Below are 25,790 nucleotides of genomic sequence, written 5' to 3'. Positions count from 1 at the left end.
ACTAGATAAAGATTGTCGCTGTCGTCGCTGTCCGTAACATCTTTTGCTGGCGAGGATAGGGGAGCTAAATGTCAAAGAAGGAAAATCCATACGATTTGACAGGTATGTACCACACATGTTTCGGACAGCAGAACAAAGGGAACCGAAGCGACAATCTTTATCTAGTAACTAAAATATCTTTTCTTTATCAACCAAATGTTCAGTTAGTATTTCCACAACTATGGATACCTAATATTATTGAAAAGTTTTCCTAATTCCAGTAAAATACAAAGGCCTGTCGAATTTAACATTTACCGTGCCGTGAGAAGATAGGGAATAGAACCAAATCCGAACTGTGTAATTTAAACGGTACTTCATTCAAATTAACAAGGTTAATTTACTCTCTGCTATTTTGTTTTGATTATGCGTTTCGTTTATCGATGTTTAATTTTTATTTTCGCTATCCCACTTGCTGAATGACGTTTGAACCATTTTTAATTTGAACGATGTTCGATGCGAGCCAACGAGGTTCAAATTTAAAAGTGTTCGCATTGAAAGCTACCCGGTCCATGATAAATTGAATAGAACTTATGCTTCCAGCAGCAGCAGAAGAACATCTCAAATAGTGTTCATCTCACCATTTGTTGCGTATTCGTATTTATACCATTTTCATTTACCGGTAATAAGATAACACGATCCTTTAGTTTATTATATTATTATCATCTGTTCCATTATCAGGAGTGGAATTTGACCAATGGATTTTATTGCTGATAAACAACAATATTTTGAATAAGCGAACGATCAGTGGGGAATATTGTGTTTGATGTTTTCTTTGTTTAAAATAATTGAGGAACATGTAACAAAAACATTTGTTTTAGCCATTCGAATGACCATAGTTCATGAAATTCAACATTAACATTATGCTCTTGAACAATGCCATTATAAACCTTTTGAAAACTACTAAGTTTTATTTAGGTTATGCGTAAGACAAGTCCATGACCAATATATCCGTCTTTATGAGTGTTTTCAAAATTGGTTTTATTGAAGTCCTCAGGATAATCATTAGACCACTAATAAGCTCATGAGGTATTTGACGTTTGTAGATTTATTGAGCGTTTTATTACGGTTTTGAAGATAGCTATAAGTCTTCGAATGAAGCTGATCTCGCAGCATTGATCAAAGCAGCGATAAAACCGTTAAAAATCTTGAATAAATCCATGCAGCCTTGAAATTGTTACTTGGGGTGGGTGTATCCGAAAATTTATATCCTGTGAAAAATCATCAATTACAAGTACCACGACAAAGCTCAAGGTTTTCTAAATTGTGTAAAGTATTGCTGATGCCGTGGCATTTTAAGAGATCGGTGAGCCTGACCGTGAATTGTAAATAAAGGCGAAGGGTGATTCAGAAAAAATGTGATGATGGAGAAAAGTGTTTGTAGGTATATTTATGATTTTTTTTTCTTACGACCAACTAGTTATAATGACTTTCATAACGGACGGTGCAAATTGTAGGTGTTACACTTTCATCTATCTAGGTAAATTCATACGAACAGCTTTTCGGTTGCGCTTTCCATCACGCTTAGCCTTTTGTTTCATACGCAGAGATAGTTTTACTTCCCTTAAAAACCCTTGAATGAATGTGTTAAAAATCCTATCTAAAATCGTTTCGAAGCATTTCTGACACATCTCATCACAGAAATTATCGTAAATAATGTATTGCTTTAGACGTGTTTTAACATTGCGTCGATTTTGATATAGGAATTTCCTAAATTTTTGCTTGTATGCGGTAAATGCCTGTAGTCCTATTTCGAATAATAACGTGCTTGGATAGCAAGAGGCATTTTTTAATGTGCTGAAGCAATATACTCGATCGTTTTTATCCAGATTCTCTCGATCAGTAGTCAAACGTTGTCGACACTTACTGTGTGATAGCTTTACAATAGCCGCTCCTTAAATATAGGTAAGGCCGTTGAGTTCCTTGTTGGTGAAGTTAGAATTTGCAGATTTTAGTGGTCGTAGTTTGTATTTGAAATGCGGCGAATATTCCTCCATTTCCCAAAGATCTTCTAATTCCATATCATTGAAGTCACATAGTGGTACGGCATTGTCGGATTCACAATTGCTTCCTTATGTATTCTCTCGTTCGCAGCGATTGCCGCACTTTTCAATGCTGCTGCAAATTGAACATCATTAGGTGAATCATTTCGGCCGCATCGACGCCTTACTTCTGAGAACAAATTTTCGTTGGGATCTTGGCAAAGATGGTTTGTTGAAAGATTCTCGTAGCCAAATTCGTTGTTCAACTTGTCCCATAGCCATTGTACGGCGTTGATGTTCCTGACAAACCCGTAAACAAAATTCGGGTGACGTTGTTTTGCAGTCAACTCTTTCGAGTCTCGAATCGCCTTGAAATTGAAATCAGAACAAGACTTAATTAAATAAATAAATTACATGTTAGTTGTTAGTTTAGCGTTTCACAGTATACGACTAATACCTGCTTAATGTTGAAACAAGTGTCTTTTGTGAAATATAAATCATTCAACAGCTTTGAAGCTTTCGAAAGAAATCCCCAATGACAAGAATCATTCATGATCGCGTTACGATACGCCTGTATAAAAACATTGTACTGTTTATTAGAGCGAAATCAGAGTAAATGTAGAAAATATTCAAATTATAGTATTGTACATAGATGATAACATTCGAAAATTTTCCAGATCGATAATTTAGAATTAATTCCTTACAAAACTATTGTAATTTACCTTTCTTTCATTTTGGGATCCTTTTGAATTGAAGCAATCAAACAAATTGTCGAAAAATCCTACAAAGCTTGCTGTTCCTTTTGCCTCCTGTGAAAGCTCCTTAGATTCTACGTAAAACTCTATACCTTTGGCAACAGAGTTACTCAAAGTTCGCGCTGCTTTCGATACGTTCATGGTTGCGAATGGAGCCATGTTAATAAGCTCTTCTTTGAGCTTTGAGCGGCAAGTCTGGGAATGGAACAGTGATCGATTTCAAATAGTTGTCTTATCCATTTGAATGATACTATTTGACCAGCAAAAATGGCATTATGCTTTAGTAGCATATTACGGGCGCTTTTCAGTAGATGGGGAGTATCAAACATTACAGCAATATCAGTACCTTCTATTCTAACTGTTGGTTTCTCCGTGGTTGATTTTATTACTTTCGCCATTTTAACATTGGTGGTGCATTGGTCCATGGTTAACACTAATGGATATAACCCACGCAGCTTCAATGCTTTGATAGATCGTTTGATAAGATCAAACTGATCCTGACTGCCGAGAGTATTATGCGCCACCTCGTATCCAATAGCCTGCAATTTAAAGTAAGTTTAATAGAAAATAATGATACATGAGCTGCTATAGGGTTACGAATGGTATTCCCGTCAGGGAACAATTCCCGGCACAGGCGCAACAACCAAGGATAGAAACATAATTTTGCCAAAAGTCCTCCGTAACCGTGTGGCTCACTCGAGAATTTACGATGCAGCTAGTTGAAATAGAATTTAACGATGCAATTGCGGCTTTAGAGGGGTATGTCGAAGCGCAATAGCCTGCCGGGAATACCTGTCGTTACCCTATGTCACAATTTATAATACCTGTTTGAATCTTTTTCGCACTGTTCTACTACGCTCATCGGTTTCATCATATGTTTCCCATTTTGTTGGTTGCAATGGAGCAATACCAGAGACCATTACAACAACTGCTTCTGTCGCTAGTGTCATAGGGTTATTCTTTTCGATTTTGAGGCTACTTCCTGTGCTGGGAAATCCGAAAAAAGTGTCCGTTTTGGCGTTGTATCATCCAATGGTCGCTTTGTTGGGAAGGCTCAAAATTTTTGATCGTTGTACATAACGGAACGCTAAATAGGCTAAATAGGCTCCACGTGCAAATTTCTTTATTGCCGAATAATAACGTCGTCCTTTTGGCTTCCGCGTAGAATTCAACAGACTGTTGTGCAACACTGGGTTAGCTCGAACCAGCCCACCTAATGACTCATCCTGTGATTTATGCTTCCGTAGCTGCTTCAATTCCTTTTTCAGGTTCTGTATTTTTCTACGTCCTCGTTCCATAGATTCGAGTCTCCATTTATCCTTCCGCTTCACTTTCAGATCACTTCTTTGCCATTCTCTTTTAACTTTCTGAACTTCATCGCGCAGCCGCATAGAAGTCTTTTTTTCATCAAGAAATAATTGCTCGGAGTTCGGGTTACATCCAGAATCAGTGTCATCATAAGACCTAGAAAATCGTGTTCCTGCATAAAAGCTATTCGGTCTGGTGTCGTCTGAATCTAATTGGCATTCCGGCTCATTCAAATTAGGAGCTGATTCAGAATGTGTTTGTGAGACTTCCTGGATAGATTCTTGATAACTGTCAAGATTCGAAGACTTGCAAGAATTTGGAGATATGTGCAGTTCGATGGTTCTTGATTGGATTGGATGATAGTAGGTGTTACCTCTTCAATCAAATACTGTATATCTAGGTATTGGGCATCATCCTCGTCGGAACTTTCAAGAAATTCGATTTGTTGAAAATCTAATTCCACTTGAGATGAGAAACCAGGACCTTGTGAACACAGAGGTGCACTACAAGCCGACATTGATTCTTGTGGACAGCACGGGATCACATTGTCACGTAACCTGATCAATAAAAAAATACGTTTGTACTCAAGTCAGCTCGTTAGGTATTTAGCTCACCCTTTCTCCGGCTTCAAACTGTTGTTGTAGTCTGCTGAACTATGGTCAGTGGTCAGAACACAAAACTCGTTTCTGCACAGCACTTTGCCCACCTTCATCAAACTCTAGAGTAAGTTCCTTCGATCGACAAAATGATACCCACTTTGCACACTTCACTCGATCCCGAGATTTTCCACAGTTTTTCCCTTATCTGTTGGTATATAAGAAGAATTCACACTTTCGCCCCATATTTTGACAGAGAAAACTTAGTAAAAACAATAAAAGTCGACGGTCACAAACACTACTACAAATATATTTGATACTAGCTTTATGTACCCGGCCTTGCTCGGAATTGCCAGTTTGATTCGCAGTTTTTTTTTCACAATCGGAAAATGAATAAACCAATTGGTCAACAGGATAATTGCGTTTTCTTATCGATACTTCATCATTTGATCAGAAGAAGGCAGATTTCATTTGAAAACATTGACTGGTTTTGAAGAAGGGAGCAAACCCATAATCGCCATATTCCGGGCAAACGTTTATTTCTAAAGAAGGAAAAACATCCACCGATGCCTTATTCCGGGCAAACGTCTATTTTTAAAGAAGGGATCACATTCACCATCCAGAAGGAAACACATTAATCATTGCTTGTCACTGGGCAACCATAATTTCGATAAATGGTTAAATTGATCGATAACTAAACAATACAATAATGGGTTCAGAAGTTAGGCTGGAGCATACACACAAACATACAAACATTGAGTTTTATATATCTCAGGTACTTATTCAAAAGGACGTATGTGATTTTGTAAACAAAGATGCATACGTCGATTTGTCAAATATGATGGCACTCCTACGCAAACCAACACAACGAACATGTAGCCGAAACCTCCCCTACCTGTATGTGGCGATGGTTTGCGTGGAGTGCTATCAGATTGCAGAAATCAACGTTTAAATTTTTGTTTACAAAATCACATACGTCACATACGTTGAATAAGTATCCGAGATATATAGATAGCTAATAGCTATATGTATTCGGCTTTGCTAGGGACTGAAAAGTAAATTATTCAATTAAAATGTCCAATGCTGTAGCACAAAACCCACAGAGGTAGATCTACCGCTCATAGAATTGTTCCTTTGTATCAATCTATTTTTATATATTTGTTTGGCCCTTCTACCTTTTCAATAAACATCTTCCAAAAATAGAGAATAAGTGTACCAAATCTGGTTGTAATTTATCCTGGGAGTTACACTGAATTGCTCATTTTTTTAAAGACAACCCTTCCCCATAACTTCCCTTTTTCCCCAATGACCCTCCCACCTCCTTTGTTATCTTCTCCTTGGGATAGAAAATGTGTACACCAATTTTGGTTGAAATCGGTCCTGGGAGTTAGGTGTTACACTGAATTGCTCTTTTCTAAATACAACCCTTCCCCTTACCATCCCTTTTTCCCAATGATCATACCACCCTTTGTTATTTTCTCCTTAGGATAGAGAATGTGTACCAAATTTGGATGAAATCGGTCCAGGGGTTCAAAAGATACACTGAATTGCTTGTTTTCTGAACAATACCCTCCCCAGCCCCTCCCTCTTTACCAAATTACACTTCCATATGATCGACTACTCTTAGTGAATATGTGTACAAAATTTGGTTGATATGGGTACTGGGGTTGGGAGTTACACTGAATTGCTCGTTTTATAAAGACAACCCCTCCCCATACCCTCCCTTTTTACAATGACCGCCCCACCCGCTTTGTTATCTTTTGTTTAGGGTAGAGAATGTTTGTATCAAATTTGGTTGAAATCGGTGCAGGGGTTCAGAATTTACTCTGAATTACCCGTTTTCTGAACCATACCCCTCCTCCAGACCCCTCCCCTTTCAAAGATTACACTCTCATATGGTTGTCTCCTTATATTGAATATGTGTACAAAATTTGATTGAAATCGGCCCTAGGAGATGCAAGTTACACATAATTGTTCGTTTTCTTAACAAAACCCCTCCCCTTTTCCTAATGACCATCTCACCCCTTTGTTAACTTCTCCTGAGGATATAGAATGCGTGTACCAAATTTGGTTGAAATCGGCCAAGTGTTTCAGAAGTAGTTAGCGAACATACATACATAGATTGATTTTTATATATATAGAAGAAGATAGAAGATAGATAAAAGCAGATGAAATGTCATACGTTATTATTTTTACTGCAGCGCTCCGAGTGGCGGTTCGACCACCTACTAGAATTCAAATTGACTGTTTTTTTATCAAAACGATAGATATAAACCGAAGTGAGACGTCTGTTTCTTGGTGTTATCCGATTTGCTTACATCAGGTTGCATTCGACGAGGAATCCTGCCTAAAAAATGACGGACAGTTCAATAGGTAGATTTGGCTTCACTCTTTCCGCAAGTCTATATATAATAGACTCTGGTACTGATTTCTTGTGTATAGATATCAAGAAAATCGAACTTTAGCTGGATTGATCCTTGCTGTTGTTATGATTTCTGCACTTCCATAAAAAGGAAATATGTTGATCGTAAAATCGTAAAAGATTGCCTCCGCTGTAATGCGTGTTTTAAATCCAAAAACAACCGGCGGAGCTTCTCCGTCTGATGTCTGTCTGGCTGTCAAAAATAATACCAATCCGGCGCGCCATCGGGGTCAACGAATCCACCCGTCATCCCTCCGGGGTTTGTTTTGTTTTGTCCGAGGTTTCAAGGTCCATACACACTGCGACCGGCGTTCCAGTAACCTGGTATTGCAGCACGACCTATCTAGACGTTCAGCAGAGTATCTACCAGAATATCGCGTAATTGAAAAGTTTTTGCAATTGATCGCACCGCAATACCGGTTACATTGTGTTTGAACCTTTATGTTGTTGTCGTTTTTGTTGTTATATGGTTATGGTTATGTTGACTTGTTGACTAGTGGCGGGCAACGTGAGATGAAAATCAAACCGCGCGCGAAAACATCGTCGGGCTGCGCAAAACAATCCCATTCCCATCGGCCAACGATCAGTCAAGCCCGCGAGACGGTTGTTGTCGGATTTACGACTTCCAGTAAGCGTCCAGTAAGGAAGCCATCAAAATATATTGCGCCATGCATGCGCGGAACTCTCTGTCTGTGGGGGGCGGCAGACGATCTCGTATTTCGCAAACATCATCCACGTTGCTTTCTGTTTATGCCACCTTACCCTGCTGCACCCGCTTGCGTAAATCGGTCTGGTATGAGAATTCGTTGACAGAGGGGATCGAGCGCAGACAATCCGCAGAGGCGCACGTGAATCGGCGGATCCTTTTTGGCGCGTAAACATGTCGAGTGTCGACCCTTTGCAGTTTCTCTGCTGACGAATGGACGAGTGCACTCGAGTTTACGACAATTTTTAATGTGCAATTACCGAAACGTGTATTTGGTTTTAATGATTGATTATATCCCGCCCTAGACGGCTTGTTGCAAAAGTTATGTAGTTGCACCCAATGAATGGTGTAATTTACTATAGTAAAAATTCACGGAGAATGTTCTCGACCAGTTCTTTTACAATTTTATAAATAGGGGAACGGTTCGGCACTTCATCCCATAGCTCCTAGTTCCATCCCATCAAAAACAAAGCAATGAAATGGAATTTGTTTTGTTTCTTATTTTTATGATTTTTTTCACCAGTGGGCACGCGAGTTAGCAATAAAAAGCGACGAGTTTGGGTCTGTATTTCTTTGTTTTACGATGAGATGAATATATGTTCATTGAGATGGAAAATGGAACAGTTCCCCTATGTGTTACAAATAAAAATGTCTGAAATAATTCTGTCATGAATGATCTGTCCCAGCTGAACGACAGAAAACTCGATGATTGTCATAAGTAACATGATTATATAACATGATGTGTAATAACCAATACGAATAGAATACTTAGGCCGTTACAAATATTTATTTAACTTTTTGTCCTACTGGTCTCCGAAAGGTCAAGAGGGGGGGGGGGATAATAAAAAATAAATATTAAAATGAAAAAAAAATCAAAAAAACTCCACGGATTTGTTAAAGAATGTTTTGAAAATCCTCAAAATTATCCGAATTTTATTTTGTTGCCCCCTCAAGATATTATTTCTTGGCAAAAAAAATCCGAGGGGGGAGACAAAATAGATTTTAAATATTTGTATCGGCCTTACAGGAAATCGATTATTCTTTATTATGAGACAGAATAAAATTTGTCTATGAAAAACTTATAACATAACGAGTAAAAACTTTGTTCTCTTCAATAACATTATTTGTAATAATTTGATATATTTTTCATTACTTTTCATGTAACACGTTGAGTTATATTTTTGTTGATAAGAAACATATTCATTAACGTTTTTGTTGAATCTAGAAGAAATTTTGTTACATTTGTTACTATTTTAACTACTAATGGGACATGTTTTATATCAACCTCTGCTATACAAAAATGTTGTCACATAAAAACAAACTCTGATATAAATCTATTACCATCTACTAGTAGGTTTTTCATCTTAATTCTGAAGAATGAACTAATCTTGTCCGGAGATCTTATCTATACTCTCTAATAACGCCAACACGGCGACACGGCGAATGCGCCTTCCAAATAAACGAAAGAAAAGGCTCCGCAATAATTTTCCCGGATCTTTGCGTACGGAAAACCTTTTCTGATTCTAATTTTCGAATTTAAATTAAGTTTTAAAGTATGAATACCAATACAATGAGTGACTTTCATTTTTCATATTGTTCATATGTGCAGGGTAAATGCTAGGTAATGAGTACCATTGATACTTCACGTACCTGAAGGAATAAAACCGCTCAACGCGGTCCTTAGCGGTATATCGGGTAACCAACACCGGTGGGAGCTATGGTCGTATGCTGACAGGGAAGTTTTCTCCTCATCAGAGGTGCAAATCCGATCCGATCTACACTACAGCGTATGTTCTCCATGTTAGGGGTAGCCGATCATCATCCGAGTGCCAGCGAGAGACTCTAAGCAAAACTGTCCTGCATCGTGTCATCATCAAGAAGACAGCCTTTTCTGTCCTTGTCTTATTGTTCCGTGTAACACGAAGCTATGGCCATCCGGAAGATGCTCCCTGACGAACCACAACTCGAGCACGGCGCTACGCCATACCGTTAATGACGTCAAATACCCGGATAAGCAGCTGTAATACCTCAAACCTAAATCCCAACCTCGTCCGTCCTGAAATTACGCAATCTAACCTTGAGCCGCCACGAGTATCTTGGTCTATGCCCTTTTCCCCTTACTAACTGTTAATAATAAGAAGATATCGATTGTAAATATCATGAAATATCGGCTCCGTTAAGTGTTACACACGCCTGAGCCTGTCAAATAAACGCAATAGAAAAAAATACAGCCCTTTCAACGCGATGTAGATTGCGCAACCGTGGCAAGCTAGCCCACCGAAGATTCTACAGTTACCAAGAAAGGCAAAAGTTGAGCATACATACTAGGGTGGCTCAAATTAGTATGGGAAAAACTTTTTTCAATTTTTTTGATGGGCCGCCCTCTTATTTGGTTCTATTTGATGCCCTGATGCTCTGGACAAAATTTCAGCCAAATCGGTCAATGTTTGGGCAGTGCTAAACTCGTTGGAAGTTTATATGGAAAAATGCAGAAACATCCAAAAACAGTAAATTGCAGCTGGACTACACAACTTACGATGAAGAACTATGATACTTATTCAGATCTTGGAGAATTTAATACAGAATGTTATGCAGAAAACCGCGAGAAGATTCGAGTTTGCCCGGCTAAGTTATTAGCATTTCTCTGCAGTGGGGTTTGAGCAAATTTCGTTTCTTTTACCTTTGAAAAGAAATGAATTCACCCCTACAACACTCCAATAAAATGCTAATATCTTTGCCTAATAAACTCTAATCTTCTCGCGGTTTTCAGCATAACATTCTGTATTTTATTTTACAAGAACTGAATGAGTATCATGGTTCTAGATCTTAAATTGTGCCGTCCAACTGCAAATCACTGTTTTTGGATGTGTCTGCATACATTTTTCCATATAAACTTCCAACGAGTTTAGCACTGCCCAAACGTTGACCGATTTGGCTAAAATTTTGTCCAGAGCATCAGGGCATCAAATAGAGCCGAATAAGAGGGCGGCCCATCAAAAAATTTGAAAAAGTGTTTTTTGAGCCACCTTAATACATACAGAGCAGCACTTCAGATCGTAGAATTGGCTTCATGGTGATCGGGAAGCAGATAAAGCGAATTATCCGGTGAAAGCCGATAGGCGATTGCATTTGCGTGTAATGAATGAAGGGCAAATTCTTCAAGTACAGCCTGGTCAGCATTCATGCCTCAACGAACGATAAGCCTGATAACGTGGAAGATGCGTTCTATGATAGCCTACGGATAAGGCTTACGAAGGGTGCCTAACACACGATATAAGAATTGCCATCGAGGATGCAAAAGCACATATAGGAAGTGAAAGCTGTTATATAGGCAAGTACATCTCTTATCGACATTCATCGCCTGATGCCGATTCAAATTTCAGCATCATCGATCAACTCTCAACCTCTGCTGGTTGGTCGCCTACAATTACTTCAAACTTCCGATTCGCGCCAAGCCAAATTTCTGTTATCTCTGCTAACATCCATTCGGAATTGAGTCCGAGTTTCATCGAACGAACAGGATCGCCGCATTTACAAGAATCAATTACCATTTCTCCACCGCAACGTCAAGTCTCTGCTATGCATTCATCTAGTTCTCATCCGGGACGCACTTTTGACACCAGCTGTGAGGAAGCCTCTATTCCACTCAACGCAGTCGAGCCATTCCTGCCAGCGACCAGCAGCCGTCCCGGCCCTGCGTGTGAGTTGGGAGACGAGGTCTCCCGGACACCAGCTTTCGGCAAGTATGATCAGCCTTCATCTCAGTCTCCGTATGAAAGTTTCCCGATTTCCAGCGAATCCACCCGAATGTCGTGCCTACACAGTACTTTCAGACCTCATCATCAAGCCGCTACATCCCAGTCGTCAAATCGTTCACCGGGACGCACAATCGATACTAGCTGTAAGGGAGCCCCTATTCCTCTCAGCGCAGTTGAGCTTCCGCTGCCAGCGACCAGCAGCCGTCCCGGTCCTGCGTCTGAGTTGGGAGACGGGGTCTTCCGAAATCCTATAACCGGCAAGTACAATCAGTTACCAGTATCTTCTGTACCTGAGAGCATTCCGATTTCCAGTATTGCTACACCATCTCCACGCCAGTTCAACTCCATGTTACCGGATGTTTCAAGTGATAGGCGTGCGGTTCAAGAATCTTCGAATGTATTGATATACTACCAGAACGTCGGCGGGATCAATAGTTCTCTTGCCGATTATCATTTGGCCCTTAGCGATGGCTGCTACGACGTCTATGCCTTCACCGAAACCTGGCTCAACAATAATACCGCGTTTATCGGCAAGATAGGTCATCTTCTAACAGTAACAAAAGCACTGGAGGAGGTGTTCTGTTAGTTCGCTCCTGCTTTAAATCTCGCTTAGTGAGTCCTCCTGTAACCTCGTCGGTTAAGCAATTGTGGGTCGCTGTCTACTACTGATGCCACTCTCTTCATCTGCGTTCTTTACATCCCTATCGATCGAATCAATGATGCGGAGTTGATCGACACTCACCTCGCTACGCTCAACTGGGTGGTCTGGTAATTAGGACCAAGGGACAAAATTATTATCCTCGGTGACTTCAACTTGAGCACAACCAATTGGCAGCGCCATAAATCGGGATTTCTCTTCCCGATTACATTTTGACGCGTATAGCACACCTGGACTGAACCAGATGAATGATGTGGAAAATGAAAACAACCGAATACCTGCTTTTCATTGGCAACGAACTCCGCGAGAGCTGTTCGGTTACGCAGGCCCCATCACCGCTCGTCAAGATTATCAGATATCATCCTCCGTCAGATGCAACTCAAGATAAAACCTTTTCATAACTTCCACGAGCCATCTGAAAGCGTTTTATACGACTTTTAAAAGGCCAATTTTCACGGGATGAATGCCTTTCTTGCTCAAGTTGAGCGGGATGCGGCTCTTCGAGATTCCGTCGTCAACTTAGCTGCTTCGAGCATGTCAAACATACTACTTTACGACATCGACCAGTTTGTTCTCGTCAGATCCATACCAGAACCCGTCAAACCAGCCTGGTCTATTGGTTATCTTAAAAGTCTGAAAAGTGTGTAACGCGTGGCCCTCAGACAACACAGCAAGTATCGTACGGACTCTACAAAAGCTAGCTATATTAAAGCCAACTCCAAATATCAGCAACTCAACGTTCATCTCTATAACGCCTTTCAAAATCGTTTGCAAAGTCGTCTCAGAAATAATCCCAAAAGCTTTTGGCGGTGCGTCAACGAACAACGGAATGAATCTGGATTGCCCTCAACGATGACTGATGGTTTATCTGATGCCCAAACTACCAACGACATTTCTAATTTGTTCCGTACTAAATTCAGTAGTGTATTTACTAATGAGTATCTCGACCCGCAAGATGTAGTTATTGCCACTAGGAATGTTCCCAGTCTTCCTGCCGCTAGACAGCCATTGGTCATCACAAACGACTCAATAATAGTTGCCAGTAATAAGTTGAAATCCTCCACGGGATGCGGCCTCGACGGTATCCCATCGGTTGTTATTAAACGTAGCGCAGAGTCGCTTGTCAGACCACTTACTGCATTATTCAACCTCTCGCTGACTTCCGGGGTGTTTCCGGTGTGCTGGAAGCAGTCATATGTATTTCCAGTTTTCAAAAAGGGCTGCAAGAGGACCGTATAAAACTACCGGGGAATAGCTGCGCTGTGCGCCGTTTCCAAGCTATTTGAGTTGATTGTTCTTGGCGAATTGACTTCAAGCTACGCCCATTACATTTCAAACGACCAACACGGGTTTATGCCCAAACGTTCAACGACCACTATCCTAGCGTGCTTCACTTCCTTTGTAATAGGACAAATAGAGAATGGCCATCAGGTGGATGCAATCTATCCAGCTTTCCACGCTAGCCATAATGGCGGCTGCTATAAATAAATGTGACAGTAACTGCTTCCGACGCTAAACTGTAATCGACGCTAATTGTATCTTAGCAACCATTTTCACATTGTTTATTTATTATTTTCAGCAAAGGCAAGATTCGAAGAAAATGGATAATATTTTCGTAACTAGTTTTGATTATTGCATTTAATACCCATTATCGTTTCAGGTTGAAGTACTTCTCCCATACACTAACAAGCTAACAATTTATCCTTTTGTTACCCTGTTGATGTACAATTTATGTATGAGAAGAGCTAACTCAGCTAAGTCCAAATCAATTCCGGCATGCCGTAAGATTCAAGGCGAGCAGTTTGGATATGTTCAGATTGGAATTAGATGATAAGGTGCACCATGCTGTGTGTTCTGGATATCGAATGCTAGCTTGTTTCTCTAAAAACCAATCTAAATGAACACCGATGTGCAGCTGAATGCAGATTTGAATGCAAATAAAATCAATAATATTAGGGGGAATGACGGCTTTGGCAGGTTTTGTTCTATTATTGGCAGGGTTTTTTTTATGACTGACTAATTTGGCCTAAACATTCTTTGCATATCAAAGAATATTGTGGTCAAATTTCATAAAATTTGGTCAACAAAAAAACCCCTGCCAATAATAGAACAAAACCTGCCAAAGCCGTCTTTCCCCCTATTATCCGAGTGACAAAACTCGGCGTTGTTCATTAATTGCGATGCGTATACCTATGGCTCGACCTATGGTATGGAGTTCCTACATGTAGATTCCAGCTTCATGACTATTCCCCATACTGCACAATTCTATGTTTTGATCAAACATACCAAGTATTGGACGGTCCTAGTTCCTTGATTGATAACCGTGTACGAAAAAGTTATTTGCAATAGATGTCATGGCGCATAGTGGGAGCGGTGAAAACCTTTTTCTTAGCGTGATACGATGTGACAATAAAGTGAAAGTAATAGTAATGGTCAATAAGCGCAAAATCAACCATTGTACAGATAACGCTCTACTATTCTAGACAGTTTAATTAATTGATAGAACTAAATGAAATAGCATAAACCTTTTTCCAAGATCTGTATTTACAGACAGTAAATTGTAAACACGAACAAAAAATATGAAAAAAATCCTGATTTAATGATCGCTTGCCAATATAATCTTTATTCAAATCCAAAACGCTAATGGGATGAAAAAAATCGTACGATGATTTCGGAGTTACATGTGCCTAATATGAAGATGCTAAGATTCTTCTAAGAAATATGCATATAAAATGGAAGATTCGTATGGAAGACCCAAAATTTGATAATGCAATACGAAGCATAACCTTCTGCCTAAAATTATATATTCTTGGATTAATTTGTTTCCGAAAGCCCGTTTACCTTTTGAAGCTTCTGCCAAACGGAGGTTCATGACCGATATCGTCCACTGGACGGGTCCTTTGAGGGCCGTAATATACAAATGAATCGTTTAGATGTAGAAGTTAAAGAACTGTGCGCTTGGCTGTGCAAAGCTAGGAAAAATAATCAAACAGGCCGAGTGTGTTGATAGAGAATCGATGAGGATCACCTTTGATTCATATACTGGAGGGTTTGTATGAACTCGGAAACATGATTTCAAACGATGATTCTCTTCTAGTTTTAATAGAAACAACTGAGAACCAGAAGTTAAGTGTGGGAAATTATTATTTGAACCAGTCCTGCGATGCATTTATCATTATCTGAGTTTGTTCTTCTCATAACTAAATTATACAGCAACATGGTCACAAAAGCCGATTTTTTTGGCTTTTTAGTGTATCAGATAATTACTACAACCTAAAACGAAAATGGGTATTAGTAATATAATACTATTCGAATGGTAGTTTTGAAAATCTTATTCATTTTCTTCGAACCTTGCATTTGCTGAAAATAATTAATAAACAATATGAAAATGGTCGCTTAGATACAATCAGCGTCGATTACAGTTTAGCGTCGGAAGCAGTTACTGTCACATTCATTTATAGCAGCCGCCATTATGGCTAGCGTGGAAAGCTGGATACAGATCTTTCTTCTGCATTCGACAAAATGAATCACCAGATTGCCGTAGCAAAATTTGACAAATTAGGCATAAATAACGCTCTGCTCAGCTGGCTTCAATCCTTTTTATCAGGTCGCAGTATGGCGGTGAAAATTGAAGACCACATTTCCTCACCGTTTGTAGTCCGATCCGGCGTTCCACAGGGTAGTCATCTTGGACCGTTTCTGTTTCTGCTTTATATGAATGACGTCAATGAATGACTTTATTTTGAAATATAAGTTATCGTAAGCCGACGACTTGAAACTGTATTATTGTATCAAGCAAACTCAAGACGCAATGTTTCTGCAACAACAGTTTGAATCCTTTGCAGAATGGTGCCGAATGACGCTCAATGTCGCTAAATGCTCGGTCATATTTTTTGGACGCAAACACTCTCTTCTCCAGCATGAATACGCTTTGGCAGATAAAAAGCTTCAACGAGAATCGAAAGTCAAAGACCTAGGTGTTTTGGTCGATACGAAAATGACATTCAAGGACCACGTAGCATATATCGTTTCGAAGGCATCTTCACAGCTAGGTTTCCTTTTGTGATTTGCTAAGAAATTCCGGGATGTGTACTGCCTAAAATCATTGTTTTGTGCTACTGTTCGACCAATATTAGAATATTCCTCGGTCGTCTGGTCCCCGTATTATCAGAACGAAATTCAGCGCATCGAAACTATCCAACGCAAATTTGTCCGCTTTGCGACAGACATTTGAGATGGAGAGATTCAGTCAACCTTCCCTGCTATAGTAACCGTTGCATGCTCATCAATCTCGATTCGCTTGAGGCAAGACGTAATGTGGCTAAAGCTTGCTTCATCGGTGATCTTTTACAAGCAGACATCAACACACGCCGCCTTAACCTCCGAACGCACTCGTTCTTCAATCTTCCTGCATCCTGCACATACGAAGCATGTCTCGCCCATTCAATAGATGTTATTCTGTGTTTAATTTTAATGTGTCACGAGAAACTAATAAGTGCAATTTCAGACGTGTTTTATGTTAATCTTGACAATACTAATGTATTTAGTTTTAAATAAACGGTCATTGGGGTGACCATTTCACCTGTTGACAATAAATAACAATACAATACATTGATTTGGAAAAAGTGTTGGAGGTAACCACTTTCCCTTCGATGAGACTCGAACCCATGACCCTACAGTACGCTACACACTTAATTTTTTTCGCCGAGATCTCAGCATTTTTTGTTTATTTTCCCGAGGTGGGCACAGCCGAGTTTCAGCAAACATGATTTTTGCCGAGATCTCAGTTAAAGTGACGTTTCAGTTGCTGAGATATGGTAAATATTTTGCCGACAATCAGTAATAAACCAAATTTTATGCCGAAGTTCAGTTCTGAAATTTACTGAGCTTCAGCGGTGCCCGATTTTGCCGAGCTCGAGAAAGAAAAAGTTAGTGTGTAGACTGGTGCTTTAACCAACTAAGCTACGAAGGACCTCCGTCGGCCTTCGCAACCTAGCGGCTACTGAACGAGCTCGAGATGCTCTTGCCTACGCAATGCGGTCGGGTCTGAGCTTGACGACCGACTGGCAAATAGCTTACACAACCTCACTTGATCAGTACAGTTGCTGATGAAGAATGTGTACAGCCGCCAGACATTCTAAATACTCACGCTCCTCTAATGTGGACGTGTACTATACACATGTGGAAGTATTGGCTTGAGAAATGGATTGCGAGTGATTTGACTATGCGTCCAATTTGGGAATCTCGAGCTCGTTCAGTAGCCGCTAGGTTGCGAAGGCCGACGGAGGTCCTTCGTAGCTTAGTTGGTTAAAGCACCAGTCTAGCGTACTGTAGGGTCATGGGTTCGAGTCCCATCGAAGGGAAAGTGGTTACCTCCAATACATTTTCCAAATCAATATCTTCCACATAACGTACATATTCACATATGAGTTTTCATAACATTGTAAATTAATGTCCAAGTCGGGTGGTTTAATCCCCGGAAATAGGCAATTATCTTTGTTTGAACTGAATACAATACAATTATTACGGAAAGCCTTCATTCCGTTACCAACGTTAATGACAATCAGTAGTACTAATTTCCACCATAAGTGAATAAATTATCTGCCATTGTTTCACCCCATATGAATGTTATGGTTTTGTCAATTCGCTCTATTGAAAATTGTCGGTAAAGAGCGCGTGGTTTCCAAGATGGCCGATTTGTGGCTTTGTTGTATAATCACCTTAATGGGTTGCTCAAAAGTACCAACAGACGCTAGACGAGCGGATAGGAGATGCCAATGAATCAAGCGATATAATATCCACGAAACTGTGACGAAACAGCGTAGGATGGGTTAGGCACTGCACAGCGACGCCAACGGAATGGTTGGTTTCACGAGAAGTACCATGCTCCCAGGAGCATGGAATAGAGCTTGTACTGATACAACACGCTAAAAATGAACTACTCAAAATTGAGTCGAATCCGACTCATTTTCATTAAAAACGGGACAACTCAAAATTAGAGTAAAAGATACTACTTCAATAAAATGATGATTGCACTTAAACTAGGAGTCTGTTTGTCGTAAAATGCACTTAGATAGATAGATAAACTTGATTCGCATCTGTCGTATTAAAAATTGATGGAAGGCCAAGCTTAACTTTCGCGAAATCATCATTTTATTGAAGTAGTATCTTTTACTCAAATTTTGAGTTGTCCCGATTTTAATGAAAATGAGTCGGATTCGACTCAATTTTGAGTAGTTCATTTTTAGCGTGAAGAGGACCCGTTGAGCGTCATCCCTGAACAAAGCCTGCAGATTGGACTAAGAAAGATGCGAAGGTGCTTTGGCTCTCAGTTGAAGATGGGCAACTTTCGGCGAGTAAGGAGAGGTGGGACGCATTACGAACTTACCATTTACGGTCATCTTTGGCGAGCAAGATGCATGTTCTTCGCAAGCTGTGTTGCCAGGAGCATGTCTGAACATTTGAAACAGATAACCTGCTTAATCAGCTGATTGCTATGGGAGAAGAGCTGAAGGAACACTGGATAGTGGCCATAATTTTGTCAAGCTAACTGGAATCGTAAGGAAGACTCATTACGGCGCTGGAGAGGCGACCAGAAGCTGATCTAACCTTAGAATATGTAAGAGGTAACCTCCTTGATGAATATTTAAGGGACGTGAAGAAAACCAATCGATGGATAAGGTGGTGGAGATAAGTCAAACAAACTATCCATGAAATAGAAGGTAACAGGATTATAGAAACTTCATGCGTGACAAGAGAAAGCAGCAGAATCCCAGAGACCAAACGGTAAAGCTGGCAGTGAATGATGACATCGAAATGAGCTTGGCGTCTGGTGAGCACACTGGTGATGCATCGTACAAACTAGATCGACATATTGCCGCAAAGCTCTAGAACCAAAGAATTTTTGCTATAGTCAACTCAATTTTGACAAAAATGTCACTTACACCCCTCTGCTTCTAACCCCCTCAATAACATTCTACAACATCTATTATTTTCCACGCGACTTCACATTATCAACCTTAACTGGTTAGCAAATATAAAAGCACCCTCATCAAACTCGAAAAGCCTAAATCAAGGTTTGCAGAAATCGCTCTCAATAGATAACGAACAACGATAAAAGTGAGGCAAAAACTGTTCCGAATCATAACAAGCCATGATAACAAATTTATCAAACTTGAATACAAGTGCGAAAAAACAGAATCGGATAGGCAGCCCCCACAGAAAAATGGTGATTCTCGCTTTGTTTTCGCTCCTTTCGTGTTGGTTACTGCACTGCATAAGGTAATGCTTCAAAGGGGAGCCAGTGCACAACGCACCCTCGAGGTTAGCTGCGTGTCCTTGCAGCATCGAACATCGTGACTCGCTTTTTTAGAAGAACACCATGTCTACGCCTGCCCCAGCCTTCACGAGGACCCCTTTCCGTCCTCGGGCTCGGAACCCGCCCGGTTGACCGACGCCGCGAAAGCGACGATACCATGTTGTTCTTCGCGCGGCCACCTATTCGATAAAAGGATCGTATTCGACCACAGGCTACGGGTATGACCCATGAAGCCGACTCCAAACCCTTGGACCACCTCTTATTTGTGCCTGAACTAGCCATTCCTCGAGTCCACGCGCCACTTTCTGTGTAGCTCCGAGATGATTTGGACTATAGCCAATAAAACGGCGTTTCAGCCAACGTCATCTTTACACATCCTCCGGACTAGGTTGTCCGGGGTAGTGTCCAGACCACATCTGGCAAGCATGTGGTCACGCATTGTGCGAAAACGTGGGCACACAAACAACACGTGTTCCGCCGTTTCTTATAAACCTGGGTACACCGGACACTCGGGCGAGGCCGACCTGTTACCTTCTATTTCATGGATAGTTTGTTTGACTTATCTCCACCACCTTATCCATCGATTGGTTTTCACTCTATGTCTTCACCGATAACGATGTCAATAGGCATCATATCGGTGATGACGCAAAGTGCATCGTGCGACACGGTACGGTACGCGCTCGCAACTCTTAGGCACATGAGCCTATACGTACTTTCTAACTTCGTTCTGTAGCAGTTAATACGCAGGGCCGTGCCCCAAGCTGGCCCCCATACCTCAGTATGGACAGAGCGACACTAGCCAGAAGCTTGCGCTTGCTGGCATAAACCACAGAGCTATTGGACATCATCCGGGACAATGCCACTATAGCTGTGGAGGCACGCTTGCAGGCGTAATTGACGTGGCTACCAAAGGTGAGCTTATCGTCGATCATTACCCCCAAGAGTTTGATGGAGCGTTCAGATGTGACCGCGCAGTTGCTTGCCCTTATCACCACTTGTTGCTCCGACTTTCGATTGTTAACAACAACCACCTCAGTCTTGTGGTGAGCCAGTTCTAACTTCCTGGAACTCATCCACTCCTCTACAATTGCGATCGAGTGGGCTGCATTCAACTCCACCTCTTCGATCGATTCGCCGTAGACCTCCAGCATAATATCGTCAGCGAAGCCGCCGATAACCACGCCCACCGGGAACTTCAACCTCAAGGCACCGTTGTACATGACGTTCCATAACACCGGACCCAGTATGAAACCTTGCGGAGCGGAACTGGAACCCCTAAAGTTATGTCAACGCACTTCCACCCCGCCTCCGTGTCGTATACCAGTACTCGATTCTGGAAGTAGCTTCCAAGAATCTTGTACAGGTACTCGGGAATTCCAAGACGCAGGAGCGCATCTGCGATAGCTGCCCAGCTAGCACTATTGAATGCAATGTCGAGAGTCACTACTGCACAATAGCGAACTCCCCTCCTCTTACGCTGGATAGCTATCTCCGCGGATTTGGTAACCGACAAGATAGCGTCTACGGTCGACTTACCCTTTTGGAAGCAAAACTAGTTACACGATAGACCATCCGCACCTAGGGATGAATCGATACAAGTAAATACGAGTAAATACTCGATACTTTTGATTCTATACCAAGTACTTTTGGAATCGATACTTTTATACCGATACCAAGTAAGTATCGAATTGAAGTAGTTGAATCAATTGAGTACTCAATTCAAAATCTATTAAATATTATAAACTTAAATAGAAACACTCGTATTTTTTCGTAAGAATCTTTTAAATGTTAGTATTTAAATCGAATAAATACGTTCAAGTATTTATTTTTTGCTATGAACATTATTTAAAGCTTTTAGTGGAATGTATTCACTTGTCATAGGACGAGTTTGTACTATTCCATTTAATTCCATTACCTTATTGTACCTAAGGCAACTGTTGAGGGTGAAATACGTATCTGTTAAAGGTACAATAAAGTAGTGGAATTAAATGAAATAGTACAAACTCGTCTTATGACAAGTATTTTTTGCTGCTTAACACTTATTTGTGTCAGATCCTTTCCGAATTTTCTTCAAAGTCGATAATAAATTACGCAAATATCTTGGGTAATATTGGACCTGTACTAATATTTGCAGCTGTTTTCTAATTATTCAGAATTTTACGTCTATATGAACATGAATTAAAAATACGGCAACTATAAATATAATGATTTAAATAACAATTCGCTTAAATCTAAAATGTGTTCGCTTTTTACACACTATCGAGATAAGTTTATTATAAAATCGATGGACCAATAGTAATGAAAAATGCTAAAACCTTTCACTATTCAGTGTTTCATCCAACATAAATTATGAATGACTACTTGTTAGTGACAAAATAGATTTACTTCGAATTGATGAGTACTCATATGATACAAGTAGGTATCGATACTTTTAATTCGATACGTTAGTGGTATCGATACTTTTATTCGGTACTACTTGAAAGTAAAAGTATCGATACCTTACCGTTACCGTTTCATCCCTATCCGCACTCTCTGTGCGTATCATCAACCTGTTGAGGATGATCTCCTCGAGCACCTTCCCCGCCGTATCAAGCAGGCATATTGGTCTATATGCCGACGGATTCCCCGGTGGTTTTCCCCCCTTTGGCAATAGGACCAAGCTCTGCCTTTTCCCTGCTTCAGGGAAGACACCCTCGTCGTGGCATCTATGCATGATAGATCTGAACATCTCGGGAGCCTCAGCAACTATCTGACACAGCAGTTGCTGGGCTGCATCACAGTTGTTCAGGTTTAGCTGCGTTACCTACACTGTGATTTTGCAGCACGCTTAAACGCCCGGTGTGTGAGTGAGTGCGCAAAAAATGTCACTCATTTTTCAGGTACTTATCCTCAACCGATTTTTTCGCAACAAAATGCATTCGACGCAGACCCATTGTTTCCTATTGAAAATTGGCATGGTCGGACTGTGGGCTCGGAAGTACGGTCAAAAAACAATTTTTAATCAAAAAATCGCGAAAAAAAATGTCATTCATTTTTAGGCACTTATCTTCAGCCGATTGGCCTGCAACAAATTGCATTCAACGCAGAATCTTGGCCCATTGTTTCCCATTGAAATCGGACTATGGGCTCGGAAGTTATGGCCAAAATACCTTGTTCACGGAAAACTCGCGTAAAAAAGTGTCACTCATTTTTTGGGCACTTATCCTCAACCGATTTACTCGCAACAATTTGCATTCGACGTAGAATCGTGTCTTATTGTTTCCTATTGAAAATTAGCATGATCGGATTTTTCGGGCACTTGTCCTCAACCGATTTGCTCGTAACAAGTTGCATTCGACGCAGAGTTCTTTCCCATTGGCTACATTGGATAATTGGCACGGAAGTAATGAACAAAATTTTTTTATTTGCACGAGAAAGGAACCATCTCCGCTAGGTGGGTTAATCAGGGTTTTTACGGAATAATCACGTAAAAAAGTGTCACTCATTTTTCAAGCACTTATGCTCAACCGATTGCTTGCAACAAGCTGCATTCGAGGCAGAATCGTGTCCCACTGTTTCCTATAGAAAGTTGGTGTGTGTGTGTTTTTTTTTCTTCCTAAGCAATGTAGGGGGAATCTGCTCAACAGACATCCTGGGTTGTCCAGGAAGTGCGGGGTTAGGGACCACCTCCAACAGCAAACGAGGTAGGCAGGACTACATCCATGACTCGCTAAACCGTTTCCATTGCCGCCAAGCCCATAGTCCCTTCGGTACAACCAGAAAGTAATGCTTCAAAGGGGGGCCAGTGCACAACGCACCCTCAAGGTTAGCTGCGTATCATTACAGCACCGAACATCGTGACTCGCTTTTTTAGAAGAACACCATGGTATCGTGCCAGCGCATTGCCGGCTTTCCAGGTGGCCTTACCACGCCCTAGGTCCTCGAAAGGTGGGATCAAGAATGATGATGCCGCGTGCACCCCAAATTGACCTCTCTGCGAAATGGGCTATTCGCCAACACATAGAGGGACTTGCCAACGCAATGCCTACACCTGCCCCAGCCTTGACGAGGACCCCTTTCCGGGCTCGGAACCCGCCCGGTTGACCGACGCCGCGAAAGCGACGATTCCATGTTGTTCTTCGCGCGGCTACTTGTTCGATAAAAGGATCGAGTTCAACCACAGGGCACCGGTATGACCTATGAAGCCAACTCCGAACCCTTGGACCACCTCTTATTTGCGCCTGAACTAGCCATCCTTGAACCCTAGCAGCACAATTCAGTTCGATTTGGTTGCAGCAACTCCAATGTGACTGGATATTGTATCGTCTGTATCGTCGTAAATGAGCCACAGTGACTGGTATATGGCAAGTGTGCTACTCGGGAAGCCACGCGCCACCTTCTGTGTAGCTCCGAGACGATTTAAACGATAGCCGATAAAACGGCGTTCCAGCCAACTTCATCTTTACACATCCTCCGAACTAGGTTGTCCGGGGTTGTGTCCAGACCACATGTGGCAAGCATGTGGTCACGCATTGCGCGAAAACGTGGGCACACGAACAACACGTGTTCCGCCGTTTCATCTAAATCTGCGCACACCGGACATTCAAGCGAGGCCGAGCAAGCCAGCTGCGTTACCTGCACTGTGATTTTGCAGCACGCTTAAACGCCGGGCACATCGAACCCTCATGGGATGTTTGCTGTTCGCAACATTGCTGGAACAAATTAAACAATTGGGAGGGTTCGTGCAGCATTGTGCCTTTTGTCCCTCCAATCCGCAGCGTTGGCAAAGCTTGCTTCTATCAGGGCCTTTGCAGTCTCATTGCTTGTGCCCAGGTTCCACGCACTTGAAGCAAACTTTGGGTTGCTCGTATATGCTCACAGGGCACACCGACCATCCCACCTTGACGCTCCCTAACTTGACTACCTTGGAGGCGTCCGCTGCAGATAGCCGAACCAATGCTACCTGCGTCCCTGCCGGACCTTTCCGTAGCCGAACGACTGCGGTGGGCGTCTCCACTTCACACTGTCGCCGCAGTGCCGTGACGAGCTCTTCGACTTCGGTGATCTCATGCAGGTCTTTAACCCTAAGGTTCACCTCCGTCGTGAGTGCCCTCACCTTGACCGTCTCGCCTAGGACTTCCTCCGCCAACTTCTTGTAGGCGGCGCCCTTTTGCGAGACGCCCCGCTTTAGCTCGAGGATCATCTCGCCCATCCGAGTACGTCTTATTCGACGTACGTCGGCGCCGAGTTCACCGAGCTTGACGTCACTCCTCATCGCCTTCAAGACGTCCGAGTACTTAGCCTCGTCCGTTTTGATGACTAGGGCATCGCCCCTGGAGCGATTGGCGCCTACCCTAGACTTCTTGCTACCCTCATTCGCCTGGGCCTTCTTTTCGGCCCTTGATGTCTTCGGTTTCCTCTTGTTCTTGACCAGGGTCCAGGAGGCGTCATCCCCCTCTATTTCCCTGGTCTGGGGCGGCTGAGAGCTCTCAGCCTGCCGTAACCCCTTACCACCGTCTTTCCTGGGTGGACGGACCTTTCCAGGTCCTTCCTCCCCCGGTTTTGGAGGTACCTGGCCGGGGTTCAGCTTCCCAGCCCCACTACCCTTGTTCGGGGTAGTAACCCTCCGCGTTTTGAGGCGGCCCCCAGGGAGCTCATCCCCTGGAGACTGTCTCCCCCGTTTTTGTGTCTGCTCCGTTGGAGCAGCCACCCCGATGTGCCTGCGAATACTTGAGCCTCAGTCTTGGTAGACTTTGGCACCACCGTCTTCGCTGGCACGCCCTCGGTCGATTCGACCTTGCCCAAATCCGCGAATTCTTGGGCCTCAGTCTGGGTAGACCTCGACTCCATGGATTTCACGGGTTCGAACTTGGCCGTCCCTGACCGCCGTTTCCAGCTTGGCGTCCAACATCGACTTTCGAAGTTTCTGCAAGCTCCTCTTGAGGTCCTTACTGATATTATGCTTCGATGACGCAAAGTCGATGATGGCGTCCAGCTGTTCCGTCGCCACCTCGAAGGCCGAAAGCCCATCGCGTTTGCGGTTCATCGCCTCCACAAGCCATGGGCCGTCAATAACCTCTACCGGCGTTTTTTTAGCCGAGAGGAAGGTTGAGTGACCCACGCTGGCGCTGCGCACTGAGCTGCCGACTATTGCCTCTGGCCTCCTAGGCGGAGACCTGAACAACCCACCTCTTGCGAAGGGGTTGTCGCCTACACTACTACCACTAGTTGAAGAATTGTCTTGGTTTTCCATTTTGATCCCACGAGTTGCT

The sequence above is a fragment of the Armigeres subalbatus genome, chromosome 3, assembly GCF_024139115.2.
Source record: "Armigeres subalbatus isolate Guangzhou_Male chromosome 3, GZ_Asu_2, whole genome shotgun sequence".
In the NCBI taxonomy this organism is placed as follows: Eukaryota; Metazoa; Arthropoda; class Insecta; order Diptera; family Culicidae; genus Armigeres; species Armigeres subalbatus.
This window is presented reverse-complemented; position numbering follows the sequence as displayed.